The 14,200-nt window shown below is 46.8% G+C and overlaps 1 protein-coding gene across 1 annotated transcript in view; it reads left to right on the top strand.

Moving 5' to 3' along the window:
• Window positions 1-12,113: 12,113 nt before the first annotated feature.
• The window catches only part of T265_03558 (hypothetical protein), a gene marked incomplete at both ends in the record, with an annotated part of 4,995 nt that continues 2,908 nt past the window's right edge, over window positions 12,114-14,200 (top strand). Inside the window, one exon of the mRNA XM_009168077.1 lies at window positions 12,114-12,376. The remainder of the gene's footprint in view (window positions 12,377-14,200) is intronic.

The raw sequence follows: 14,200 nt of genomic DNA on the forward strand, positions 1-14,200 counted from the left end.
CAGGCATGCGAAATAACCGCTGAGGATCGCATTATGTGAACAGGCATCTACGACAGCATAGCCGCTGCAGTGAATTTTCGGGTAAGTATTTCTACCTGTTTGTCGGCCGCCCGCTTTATGGTGATATTTCGATAACCTGAATTATATGTTCCTCTCATTTCAGGACTTCAACGGCCAAATGAACGCTCCTCACGAAGAAGAAAATGCGCCTCACAGAAGGAAATATGTAAACTTCAAAACGACCAATATATTCCAAAATCTCAAGACGTCCCTTCTGAGCCTTTTCTCCGTTACCGATGGATGGATTAGTTAGGCAGCGTGTACCCCTAGCCGCATGTTAGTGGTGTGCGTCGGTTAGCATAATTCTAGCATAATTCGTAACCTGTAATGAAAAACTCTGTAATTTGGCAGTCAAAGTTCACGATGTTTAGCAAATAATCAGCGTGCACCACTGGCAACAAAGAATCATCGGCCAAAATTTGTTTGCCCAAATGCGCCTGCGCATAAGTTGCATCTCCAAAGGCCATTTAGATTCTAGAATGTTTAGGAAGTCTGTTCCGGTGGAAAAATACCTGAAAGTTACCTTCATTGTATGTGAGTCAACCTTTTCCACAATTCGCGATTTTTTTCATCCGTTAAGGTATTCAAAGTCGGCGGTGTTTATTCACCTGGGGATTTAGTCCACTTAAACAAATCGCCATAGTAAAGGATTTTCAATAATACAGGAGCATGTACATTATACATAGACATTCTACACTATGAAGTGGCAAGTCTGAAAATGCCGTAGATTTCGAGAAATCAATCTTATTGTGCGAATAGCCAGCGGCAGCATAGATAGGTCACTGGTCTTTATCCGCAACAACATACCAGGACCAGTAGGTATTTCCATTTTTTTGTTGAGAAGACCGGTAGACTAGAATGTTGGACCAATATTTTTCCATCTCTTAATAAAGTTCTGTGGCCAGAATTCATCAGCATTCGGGCTGTCGACACACTAAACAGCCGTTTGTTCAACAACTATAATGAACTGTCCACATTTCGAGGCTGTCTTGTTATCCTTAATTTTACTTTGGAATTCCGTGAGAACATATCTTCCTTCAGATGAACTACACTGGACAAGACCCTCAAGAGACAATCCCAGCGACATGTAGATCAATTGAAAAAAGAGCATCTCCACTCTGAGCAACAAGGTCAACTGTGAAGCTTGATGCAGAAGATTTAATATGTTGTAAAAATCTCGCCAACCATTGAAAAATGGTTTGTGCTGTCGGTTAACTTCATGTTACCGATTGTGTGAACTAGATGCTTTGTGGCGTGCTATGACCACCAAAAAACCAGCCTCACGAGAGCCAAAATTCCTCAATGCGCGGGATGTCTCGACACCCGGCACCGTATGGAGGACCCAAACAACATCTACTCGAGGCAGGCAAATGATATTAAAAGCTTGGTGACTCCTTGGACAGCACCGGCCTTCGTCCAGCGAACCTGGTATAAACTCCAATACCACGCTCCTAAAGCAAGGGACGGTCGAATGCCCATTCGTTTAGGGCGGGTTCAATGATGCTTCCAGAAAAAAGCACACATAATGTTTGTCTGCTATCATACCGGTGTCAAAGGATTGTATGGCATGCTCCGTGAGTCGTACTTCCGCTTCACTCTAGCACAACGCGACCGAACCCCACCGGAGATCTGGTTGTTGCCGGACACAGTACACTCTGAATCGCCCATTCACTGTACCACTATCGTCATACAATATTTGAGTGAGGTTTGATCGCTCCCTTCCGCTGATCAATCGCATTAGGTGAAACACCAAACCACTCAAGCGCACAGGTGGCTGTCGCTGAACGGCTCAACCAAAACTATTGTTCCCATTGTTTGCCACCCTCCGAAAAGTAATGGACGCGTCGATAACGAAGCCATAGTGGGTCCGACATACAGCTTGTCCGTGTGCCTTCTTCACGTTACAGTTGTCGGTCTTTTTAGCATACCTTCACTTAGAGATGAAAAACAACAAGACTTCAGCCTTACTGAAAGCCCGGTATAAACCACGCATCCACCTAGCTAGGGGTCAGATGAAACGACCCACACCTTTCGGAAGACATGAGACTCTATTCTTCAGAAAGATGATAAGAGAGGCCATACATTTTGGAGCAACGTTTGTATCGATCAGCTGCTCCATCGCACTTTTAGCTGCATGTGTCACACTGACAGGGCAACATCTCAAACCATCGCACCCGTAATATTAGAAATGATGGGAGATTAGAAATTTCGGAGTCACCCGGTGAAGATATATGGGTGAGCATTAAACAACAATTCACCCAGCGCAACAGAATACGATGACAGACGTTCCGAATGGCTCTAAAAGTTTATCCAAAATGTAGCTCGCCAAGGGTAGTGCGGAAGAAATAACTCGAGGTATATCGTCCACACGATCGTGGAGCGACAGATAAACAAAACTATGCGGTCGCTCTCAAGAGGCTATCCCGCTGGGGAACAACGGTTCACCAATTTTGGGGCGGTAAACGTAACTGGCAATCCTTCCTCGTTAACCTGCACAAAAAACCATGAGTGGATCAATTCCATGTAGAAAAAATTGTTCCCAGGCCAAAAACGTAAAATAGCTTAAATTAAGATACATTTCTTGCAGTGACGGTCATGAAAAAAACGTGAAAATCACAAACAGAGATAAGCTGCTCGAAGAAACGTGACATTAAAACAACTGGACTAATTGGACTAATGTCTTTCCAGCCGTCCACGAGCGGAATGGCAGCTATAGGCCTATAAGCCTCACTAGCGTGCCGTGCAAGGTGATGGAACGCATTCTGAAGCAAGCCATCCTAGATCACCTTACTTCCAGCAATATGATATCTCCAGCTCAACACGGATTTCTCCCAAACCGTTCTTGCGTGACAAACATGCTCGTGTTTATGGACAGTTTAACCCAAGCCAAGGACGATGGACTCATATCGGATGCCATATTTTTCGACTTCTCAAAAGCATTTGATAGGGTCCCACACGTCCCGCTGCTCCACAAACTGGAGTCTTACGGGATTCAAGGGAAAATCCTTCGCTGGATCAAGGCGTTCCTATCAGACAGGTCATTCCGAGTGAGAATAGGCTCAACCTATTCCTCTCCAGCGCCGGTCTCCATTGGAGTTCCTCAAGGCTTCGTCTCGGGACCACTCCTGTTTCTGATCTACGTCAACGACCACCCAGACGTTCTTGCGAGTCCATGTTTACTTTTTGCGGACGACTTGAAATCCTAGAGTTCCAATGCCAGCGCCCTCCAAATGGATGTAGACGCTGTCAAGCAGTGGTCGTTGGACTGGCACCTTCCTCTGAATGATGAAAAGTGCGTCCATGTGTCGTTTGGAGGGGATTCAGCGAATGCCTTTGTTATGCAACAATTCACCCAGCGCAACAGAATACGATGACAGACGTTCCGAATGGCTCTAAAAGTTTATCCAAAATGTAGCTCGCCAAGGGTAGTGCGGAAGAAATAACTCGAGGTATATCGTCCACACGATCGTGGAGCGACAGATAAACAAAACTATGCGGTCGCTCTCAAGAGGCTATCCCGCTGGGGAACAACGGTTCACCAATTTTGGGGCGGTAAACGTAACTGGCAATCCTTCCTCGTTAACCTGCACAAAAAACCATGAGTGGATCAATTCCATGTAGAAAAAATTGTTCCCAGGCCAAAAACGTAAAATAGCTTAAATTAAGATACATTTCTTGCAGTGACGGTCATGAAAAAAACGTGAAAATCACAAACAGAGATAAGCTGCTCGAATAAACGTGACCTCAAAACAACTGGACTAATTGGACTAATGTCTTTCCAGCCGTCCACGGGCGGAATGAACTCATCTCCTGATTGGTCGGAATATGAGCCAATGGGCTCAAAGGCCATCGCAGCAGACGCTCGATGATTATGGCTTCGTGATCACATAATGAGTGCGGTCGTATTGGTCTTCTTTCGTTTGCACTGGAGGCTGTCCGAAGCCACTGTGACTTGCGGTGTAGCGTGTTTGGTAGAAAAACAAGGCATAGACCAGTATACTGTCTGAAAAGTACAAAACATATCCAAACTCTGACCAAAAATGTCCTTGATAGGTAAACCTGCAAGCCCACGTTTTCAACATTCCCTGAACCTCCTGGAGCATCATCCCGAGCAAGCGATGCAAGATGCCATCTTGCTCATCTCCCTTTTTAGATATAAGATCCGTTTAATTGAACGTCCTTGTTCTGTCGACAGAACAAGGGCGTTCAATTAAGCGGATCGGACAATCAGGGAAAGCTGTCCGATGCCAAGCCAACTTCCCCTAGCTACTATCCTCCTGGCCTCGCACCCGGACGCTAAGCCATCGTTCGTCACAGCCAGTCTCATTCAACAAATTCTCGGGTACTCCTCAATTTCGAATCTTAACACAGATGTGGCTCCTCCGGTGGGCTACGGAACTCATAGTTGTTATGCTATCGGGAGTATGCATGAGGGCTGATGTACTGCCAATTTGCTGAAGTCTAAACAGAATCAAGATACCGAGTTCGGGTTTTGACCACAGCCTTCATTCTAGTATGTTTGTGCCTTAAGCACTGAGCTTTCTCGAGTTCCAATTTGGTCCTCATGGTCAAAACGGGAGGAGCGACGCATTCAACAGGCACAACATAGGACGACGTCACGGCTTCGACGTCCCTAAGTGATGTACATCGGTAGATTTTCGAGCCTTGTGTTTTACTTCATGGTTTACAAGAGACTTGATAGTGACCACATGCTTGCGTTCCAACAATCCATAGTCACTCCTCTGTGTTAAGTTTTGCCTTGCAACAACGGCCTAACTCAGAGGATGTCCGGTAGACATCAAATACTACCGCGATCATGCGCTGACATCACTTCTTTTGCAATCACTGGCATTTCCTCCAACCCAGTACTACTGCTGCTGCACCCATACAGTTCGTCAAACAACTGCTCGAGGGAGAATTTCAGATTCTGTGAATCCCTATAGCCTGACAATAGAACACCTGATTCACCTCTGCAACATCCGAAGGGACATGATCATCTCAGCCTAAGGGGTCACAGCTTACTACATTGAATCTCGTTAGCGCAGTTAAATTTTCCACGACGTGTACAACTTAGGTGCTGTGAATAACTTGTCTCCACTCAGGCGCACGCGTTAGTCTACTGATGCCGCGCGCACGGATCATTGGGTTCGCAAGATAGATACGAACAATGGGTATACGACATTCCACTATGGTTGTGCGACTCTGTAAGGCATTTGTCTGACCTTGAATGTGTGGTCTAAGCCTGAGCCCCCTATTTTGGAAAGGCCAGTTGCGTTCCAGCCCTCTCTTTCTTTGTCTTTGACCGACGATTATGAAATTAAGTTGAAAGAACTCAACTGGGGCAGAGGTTATTGAATGGTGAACTGATTGAAGCGTTCAAAGTTCGGAGAGGGGAAATACGTGGCAGGGGACACTACTCGAAAGAGCAACCTTGCTTCTTAGTGTGACAGAATGTCAGACTAATGAGTCGCGCCATCCGTGTTCAGAATGGCAGTTGGTTCATGATCCTTCTGCCATTTCAATCACCATTCAATTTTCCGGGAATTCTAAAACTGCGCGTGTATCAGTCTTTCACTGCGCTGTCTACATTAACTCCCGTTTTACTGCTCTCTGTGTTCGGTGAATCACTAGGCTACATGTAGTCTTAACCTTTGTGTTTATCTAACAAGAAGGCGCAGAACGGCACCGTCAGTGGTCGACTTCTGTCACAGCAAGTTCCCCATCCAGCGTGCTGTCCCCCCTGCTGTCATGCCATCATCATGAGGGACAGCAACAGGTGTCATATAAAGACAACCGTATAGTTCCTCGAAACTTGTATTACCGTGATATTGCAGCACGCGTAAATCCTGAAACTCATGTGGAGTGAACGGATCCGCCCTGAAATTAGCAAATTGAGCGATCATGGACTCCTTTGTCGATAAACGATGGCCGAACTTCACGGTTCGGTCTGCACTTCGAGCCTGAGATGGCTCAACTGGTTAGAGTGCAAATTTACTGACCGGAAGGTCCGTGGTTCGAACCCTACCTCTGCCTCTCGACCTCCTCTGTCTAGGCTTGGGCAACCTGGCAGTGTCCCAACCCTCGTGCTTTCTTAGGGTGGAATGGCAGCTAGGCACCGGGAGGGCGTTACAGCTGAGCGATTGTTTCAGGCCTGGAAGTTGTATTAGTTCTGATTGTAGTGTGACAGATGAAGTGAATGCACGAATCTGCAAGGCTCGGGCCGCGTTTGCTAAGTTGAAACACCTACGGCGTCAGAGTGGTTTATCCCTGAATCTGAAGGGACGTGTGTATCAAGCTACAGTACGGGCTGTTTTGTTGTATGGCTGTGAGACTTGGCGTATTCGAGCAGCGAAACTGAGACGTCTTCAGGTGATCGACAATCGTTGTCTCAGAACCATAGCTCTTGTGGGTTGGTGTCGGCGAATCCGTAACGAGGCAGTTAGAAGGCGCGTTTTCGGTTGTGCAACGGGTGCTTTTATTGAAGAATGTGTCCAGCACTAGAAGCTGCGTTGGTTTGGACATGCGTTGCGTATGCCGAACCATCGTTTGACGAAAAGAGTGCTATTTTCCATGCCCAACTCAGAGTGGCGTAAACAGAGAGGGGGCCAACCCTTGACTTGGCAGAGGAGTATGAAGGAGATCACGAAACGCTTGGATGCTGTCGGTGCTACTCACCTTCCAGGATGGGGACCGCGTGATCCTCACTGTGCCTGGTTGGAGACACTACAAGATATGGCTGCCAACCGATGTTAGTGGCGTCCCTGTCGTCAGTTTCTACCCAGATTGCCTGAGTGAATGTCCGGAGGTGTAGGCACCTCGGAATGTCCACCTTTACTCCTTTCTTTACAATAAGGCTTTCAAATAAATAATGGTTGTACGGCAGTGAAGCATCAGTGTTGAACACTGATGTCATGCTGTCGATGATGATGGTGGCAAAACTGCTTGGGGTCAAACTGAAATCTCGTGCTTGCAGCCCGGCCGGTTGATGTGGTAGATAAATTTGTTTGCCTGGACAGCTCCTTAATTTCCAATGGACTGGCTAGAGGCGACGCTATTTCTCGAATCAGGAAGGCGAGGATAGCTTTTACCGACTTGAGCATGAGATAGTTCAGCGAACTTGCTAGGTAGAAGGTCTGTGCTTCGAACCCATCCACAACATCCCGACCGCTCCTATCTAGGCTTGAGCACCATAACAGCATTTAAGCCCTTGTTCTTCTTTAGGGTGACGTGGCAAATGGTCACCGAAAGGGTGGCACAGCTGAGCGATTATTATTATTATTATTATTATTATTATTACTTTGCCAACCTATGGTACCGGTGAGATGTTGCACTTTCTGTCAAGGACAGAGCTGTGCGAAACATACTTCTTCATAGATCAGAAACGTTACCTCTACGCGCAGAGGGCATACGAAAGCTGTCAGATTTTGGCCATTGATGTCTCAAATGCACTGCTTGGAACATCGTAGGTACACCAGACGGTTTTAGGGTGAAAAAGCTACCCGATGATGGACGAGTTATTCAATCTCCGTAGGTTGTGCTAGTTAGAACCTACTTCATATGCCAGAGGACCGTCGGCCTCGTAGAACCTTTTTCTCGCAGCCCTTCGCTGAGCTGAAGCGACCGAAAGGTGAATAGTCAGTGACGTTGCAACGAAGTATGAAAACACTCACCAGGAAGCTGATTCGCGTCGGCAACTGTTGTCTCCGTGGATGCGAACCCTGGGACTCAACTCATCAGTGGTTGGTGATATTGTCAGACATTGTTAAATCACAGTCAGTGGCTCATTTGCGTCAAAGCCAACACCTTAAATGTATAGCAACCCAGGTTTCCAAACTAACTGACCATGCCTGCTCCCTTTCTCCTGCTCTCTCATTTTCTGGTGACCGAGACAGTAGCACTGGAACCGAACTACCCTTGGTTCGTGGTTCCTGGCTGATAAACTGAACTGAACGGGACTGAAACGATGGCTACACAAGTTCCCCGAACGCCTTTTGCTCCTGTTATTGAGCCTCAAGCGCCTTCCAACATTTATTCTGTATCTTGATTGTATTGCTGATTGATCTTAAGGCGGCGCGCTGTTGGAGGGAAATTCGGACATGAGGAAAAATCCAGATTTCTGACGGTTTCAAGAATCTGGACAACGAACAGCGGAGCCGTTGAACCACTGACATCTCAAACAACCACTATGGTGCTGAGCTCGAGAACAGCCTAGAACTTGTGGAACTCACTCTGTAGGTAGAGTCTTGGGTAGACGCTTTTCACAGGTGCCCCATCGGTGTGTGAAATTCCGAACCTGGTGGGAGTAGTTATGAGGTGTACAAACTGCGACAAATATTTTTTACTCCAGCTGCGCAAATATCGATGCGGCCGATCTTTGATAGTGATGTGAACCCGTTCAAATCCTGGTTCTGTGAAAGTTGTTTGGATGGCCAACTCAAAGTTTAGCGGACTACATCGCGTAATGCAAGCGAGACCAGGCAACAAGACGTTCAGGACTGAATCAGCTACCCTCAGCCAACACATAGCAAGGAGCTTATATTTGTCACAACCCAACCCTTTCGAATGAACGCCATTTTTCCAACCGGGATCCCATATCAATCTATCCCCAGGCCTCAACTACGTCATAGCCATTTCAAAGACACCGCCCGACAATTAACGTTGTTTAGAGTCATTAGAACCGTCGCCAATCACATTTATTGGCTAGAAAGCTACCCGTTGGACTGACACGTGCCCATACATGACTGCTAAAACCTCGTCTATGCCCTCTATATACTCTTGGTTCCCAGGTAGCTCCCCGTTATTTGTGTGGTGATCTTTGCTTCCGGTTCGACGGACTCGAGCACTCACGTCACTCGCGAGGATAATATTGTCAATATTATTTGCTTTTCTAAGTGGCTCAGATAGCCCTGGATGGAAAATATCCCAACATTCGAACATCTATTACTCAGAGAATATGCTGACATCACAACTGATCACTGACTACTGTATCGACTGTATTAAGCTCAATGAAGCTAAGCAGTCAGAGTCAGGACGACTGTTAACGGGAGACCAGAGGCTGTGTGTTCAGGTATGGGGCTGAGTTTAACTTCAACACGGTTGAAAGCGTAAGAAAGAAAGAAAGCGTCCAGCTGTAGCACCCTTCCGGTGCCTAGCTGCCATGCCACCCGAAGGAGGCACGAGGGCTGGGATACTGCCAGGTTGCCCAAGCCTAGACAGGCGAAGTCAAGTGGCGGAGGTCGGATTCGAACCACGAACCTTCCGGTCAGTAAATTCGCGCTCTAACCACTTGGGCCATCTCGCCCCAACAACACGGTTGATAGTCCGGGGATTACCAGACATCGTCATCATCATCGGCATTGACAGCATAACACCAGTTTTCAGCACTGATGCTTCGATACCATACAGCTATAATTTATTTGATTCATTCATATTTTTCATATTCTTCTGCCAGGTCAGAGTTTGACCAGTCCAATACTCTAAAGTTGGCACGGAAACAGCGCTCTGTTCGGCTACCGATGGGTCGGTATGCAAACTAATCATAATCATCATCATCGGCAGCATGACATCAGTGTTCAACACCGATACTTCACTGCCGTGTTGCGGACAATGGTGAACCATCGCTTCACTTGTGTGCTGCTCACAGGTTTTTTTCATTCAGTACTAACTTTCGAAATATTTGAAGTCACCTGTCCACGTGGAGTCCTTCAACGGCGGGCCGGCTACGAACTCAAATTGGTCACACTACCGTCAGTTGTTGTTGGCGGGGATCAATAACTGACTGCCGTTCGTTTTGAACCACATTTGTGGATTCAGACCACGCACCCGTCCACAGTCACTTTTCCCATCGTTTTTCGGGGCCACGTAGGGTTCAGAAAAACCGCTTGGCAACTGAAGGACTTTTGGATCCGGATGTCAGACGAACTTGCCAGAATGGTCTTCTGGAGTCGCTTCCAACTGTTCCACCATCAGATGTGAATGCACACTGGGACATCCGAGTTCTTCAAACAACTGTTATCGTGGCCACCGGCTGTTACCAATTTAGAGCTCACAACTGACGCAGAACCCCAGATGTTGAACTTGGAACCCCCTAAGGCCTCGGAGGTTTACGACTGTGTATGTTCTCACGAGAGCAATGGAGCTTCTGATCCGGATGACCTCTTACTCGCATTGTTCAACGATGCGGGAAGTCCTCAGTCAGTGCTTTCCTGATCTGTTTTGGAAGAGGAGCTGTCCTAGACAACTGGAGAGAGGCGTTTGTGGTGCGTATTTTCAAAAATGGGTTTGTGATTACACAGGATGATCAACTGGAACCCGGTCGTAACGAGAATGTTATAGTCACTTATGCTTGGTCGCCTCATGGTATATCGTGAAACATTGACTCGGAAGCAACAAGCGAGATCCCGGCCTGGTGAGGGTTGCATTGATAGAATCTTTACCTCCCTCAGGTGCTAGAACAATGTCATACGTTTAAATAACCCACGGTTTTAGTATTTATGGATTTGCAACGCGCATTCGACTTAGTCGACTGGTCTGTTCTCCTTGATATGCTTGTCCATCTCAGACTTTCTGGCGTGTGTTAGTATAGGGAGAACTCTAAAAGATTCCGTACACCAAGCATTGTCCGTCAGGGATGTCCATCTCCCCCATTCCCATTTCACTTTGTGATGGGTGAGATGATGGGACGAACGTTGGAAGGTCTTCGGGACTCCCTCCTTCAAATGGCTTCTGACGAAAACTTTGTTGATCTAAAATATGCTGACATCTTGTCTTTGAAAAGGCTTCATCTTCGAATTTGAGAAGGCGCGGTTGTTTTTGGCTTAACTGACCAAAGTTATCCGGTCCTTTGGTGTACACTTTGCACCCAAAAAGTTTAAGGTCATGCTTCTGAAGATGCAGTCACCGAACACGCGACTTACAATCCAAAGAGAGGTACACGAATTCGTGGAGCGTTTTAAATACCTTGGAAGTTGTCTTATTCCTGACCGTAGTTTGACAGATGAAGTTAATGAACGAATCTGCAAGCCCTTCGTGGCGTTTGCTAATTTGAGAAACCTGTGTATATCTGAATCTCAAGGGAGGTGTGTGTGAGCTACAATGTGGTTTGTTTTGTTGTAATGCTGTGAAATTTTGTCCCTTCGAGCAGCGGAACTGGGACACCTTCAGGTGTCCGACAGTCACGGTCTCAGGACCATAGCTCGTGTGCTTTAGTTTCTGCGAATCCTTCATGAGACAATTCAAAATGGGGAATTCCATTGCGGAATGTGTCCAGCACCAGAAGCTGCTTTAGTTAGGCCATATTTTGTGGATGTCGAACCATCATATACGGAAGAGAGTGGTGGGGAGTGGTGGTGCCCGATTCAGACTAGTGGAAGCAGAGAGGTGACCAATCCTTGACCTGGCAGGAGGGTATGAAAGATATTACGAAACGTCTGGGTGCTGTTGGTGCTATTCGTCCTCCAGGATGGAAACCGCACGATTCCCACTGCGCCTGGTTGGAAACGCTGGAAGCTATGCCTGTTAATCGATGTCAGTGGCGTTCTTGTTTTCAGTTTTTATCCAGATTACCTGAATGAGTGTCCGTAGGTGTAGGCACCTTAGAATGATTTTGACAGACTAGTATTAGGTACTTAACCCATCCACGTTTATTATTTTCATAATAAGACTTTCAAATACATCATGGTTGTACGGCAGCGAAGCACCGGTGTTCAACACTGATGTGCTGTGGATGATGGTGATAACCGCCATTGTCGTTCAGCTGTAGCACCTTTTCAGTTCCTAGCCACGCCGACGGAAGCAGACACAAGGGCTGGGATACTGCCAGGTTGCCCAATCCTACACCGAAGCAGTCGAGATGCTGAGGTTCGAAACACGCTGGCGCCTTAACCACTGAGCTATTTCGAGCCCACCTGCTTTGTTGTCACTGATCCGATGTTCCCATTAGGCTTGGGTAGTGTTCTGATGGTCATCAGCTCGCAGTGACCAGGTTTCTGACGCACCTCAGCATTGTAAGTTTGATTCTTGACAGGTAAGCTGATGTCACGCCTGAACCACAGTGACGCAGGTTGACCAAAGCTGTTGTGGATTCAAATCCTCATGGACCGCACAGTATATACACGGTTTGTAGCTGAAGATGGTGATGATCCCGAAAAGCATGCTGTTTTTTAGCTTATTCTGAGGAATTGATGATTTACTCAAATTCGACCCTTGGTGTTTTTCAGCCGATCGTGGTACTTTCTGAACGGCACTCAGATTCTCTCGGTCAGCTTGTTTGACTCCCCGAGCCATACCTATTTTCGCACCTCTCTAGTTGGAAAAGGTATGCGTGTGTTCTCGGAAAATTTTGCTTCAATTGAACACCTGCTTTATTATTTTCACGGAACATCAGGCGATTGACTGCGGACGAAACACGTCTGACTATAGGGCAGTGGTTCTATCTATCCTGCTGAATAATAGGTTGATTAGGTTATCGGATGAACAGCTAAACTGTGTGAATATTCCAAATGGACTTCGAGTTGTGTAAAATTGTGATGTTATTAACTTTTAGTCTATATTTCCTCTATCATTTCTACAATGTAAAGTGCGTAATGTGGATGAAAGCATCCGCGCATCCTAATAAAATGGAATAAGCGGAACAAGTCAATTAGTTCAAAAACACGGGATAAATTAACAGTTGTCAGCCTGGGGGAGTACCTATCATCTCAAGAGTTCTGGGGAAGCACACTGGGGATATTAACGGTTAGTTCGATTCATTTGATTTTGTAGCACTCGACAGTAGTCCTCAGTTTTGTTACTTTTACCCACTAACTTTCCAGCCTTGTCTGATACATATCCTGTATGCAGTGGTATTACAAGACGTGTTTCACGCTGTTTAAAACCCATCGGTGGAGTTCTGCACAGCATACTGTGAAAGTAAACGGCTGGACTTCGTTACGCACAGTGATAGTCTTATCTTTGTTCGCAGTACACAGGTTTCAGGGACGCTCCTGCCGCGCTTGCGGGAGGTCCAACTATGGATACGAACTTAGGACGTCGATTGCTCGAAGAGCTTAAAAATTTGAAACGATTCAGTGTTTTTCATCACGTCAAACCCTACGCAGCATGACTCGGGCAATCCAACGAAAGGGAATGTACCTATGCAGAGAAGCCTTACGCAACTCCAAGCGACACTAACTAGTCTTAATAGTTCTGATGAGCGATTTGGTGAACACTCCACGACTGCAAAGCGGAAAGCGCCGCTACTTTCCGACAGACTGACCGATGTAGTCGATTGATTAGTTTACATGGACAGTTGCGTCGACTTGTCAAGAACAGAGGTTAGAGCGGACAGAAGGCGTAAATCGGTTAGGAATATTTGGCCGCCAGTGCTTATGGTACATTGTTTGCGCCTAGTGGGACACCAGGTTAGTGTTACTGAGATTCGTTGAGTGGCTTCTGGAAGAAAGATTCCACACGAACCAGTGGGACTTTTTAAGGTTATACTAGCCAGAAGACAGCCTACGTAACACACTCCTTTTTAACCCAACCTGGTGAGACGTGGAAACGTTTCAGAATTGGTCGCGTTATGTTATGCTATCGAGTCATGAAAGTCATTGCACGTGAGCTCCATCGGTGGGAACTGACATTACCCTGGACAGAAGGGTACGCAAAACGCGCACACCTCGCTTAGCCATTGAGAAACTAGTGGACCCAGAAGTCAAACGAAACTATCAAAACCAGCTCCTCGAATGCCTGCCGGACGTTACGGTGTCGGACATAAACAGCCACTGGGAAAAAGTATCCAAGGCGCTTCTCAAAGCAGGAGTGTCTGCTTGCGGTTCAACCCGGCCAACCTCATCCAAGCATTGGATCTCTGATAGGACCGTGTCCTTGCTGGTGACCCGGCGACAGGTTCCACTTGGTCGCCACCACAACTCCACCCGGCGCATCATCCGACGCCAGGTGAAACTGTGTGTCCGCGCAGACCGAGAAGCTTGGTGGACCCGAAAGGTCGTAGAAATGGAAGATGCGAAGAATGCTGGAAACGTGCGCAAATTGTTCCACTTGATTCGTTCGACTGGGCCTCGGAAACCTCTTGTCAGCGTAATAATCAGGGACGAAAATGACTCCCTGATATGCAACAAAGCAGAACGTTTAGACCGCT

Source organism: Opisthorchis viverrini (genome assembly GCF_000715545.1).
Source record: "Opisthorchis viverrini unplaced genomic scaffold opera_v5_52, whole genome shotgun sequence".
NCBI classification, from domain to species: Eukaryota; Metazoa; Platyhelminthes; class Trematoda; order Opisthorchiida; family Opisthorchiidae; genus Opisthorchis; species Opisthorchis viverrini.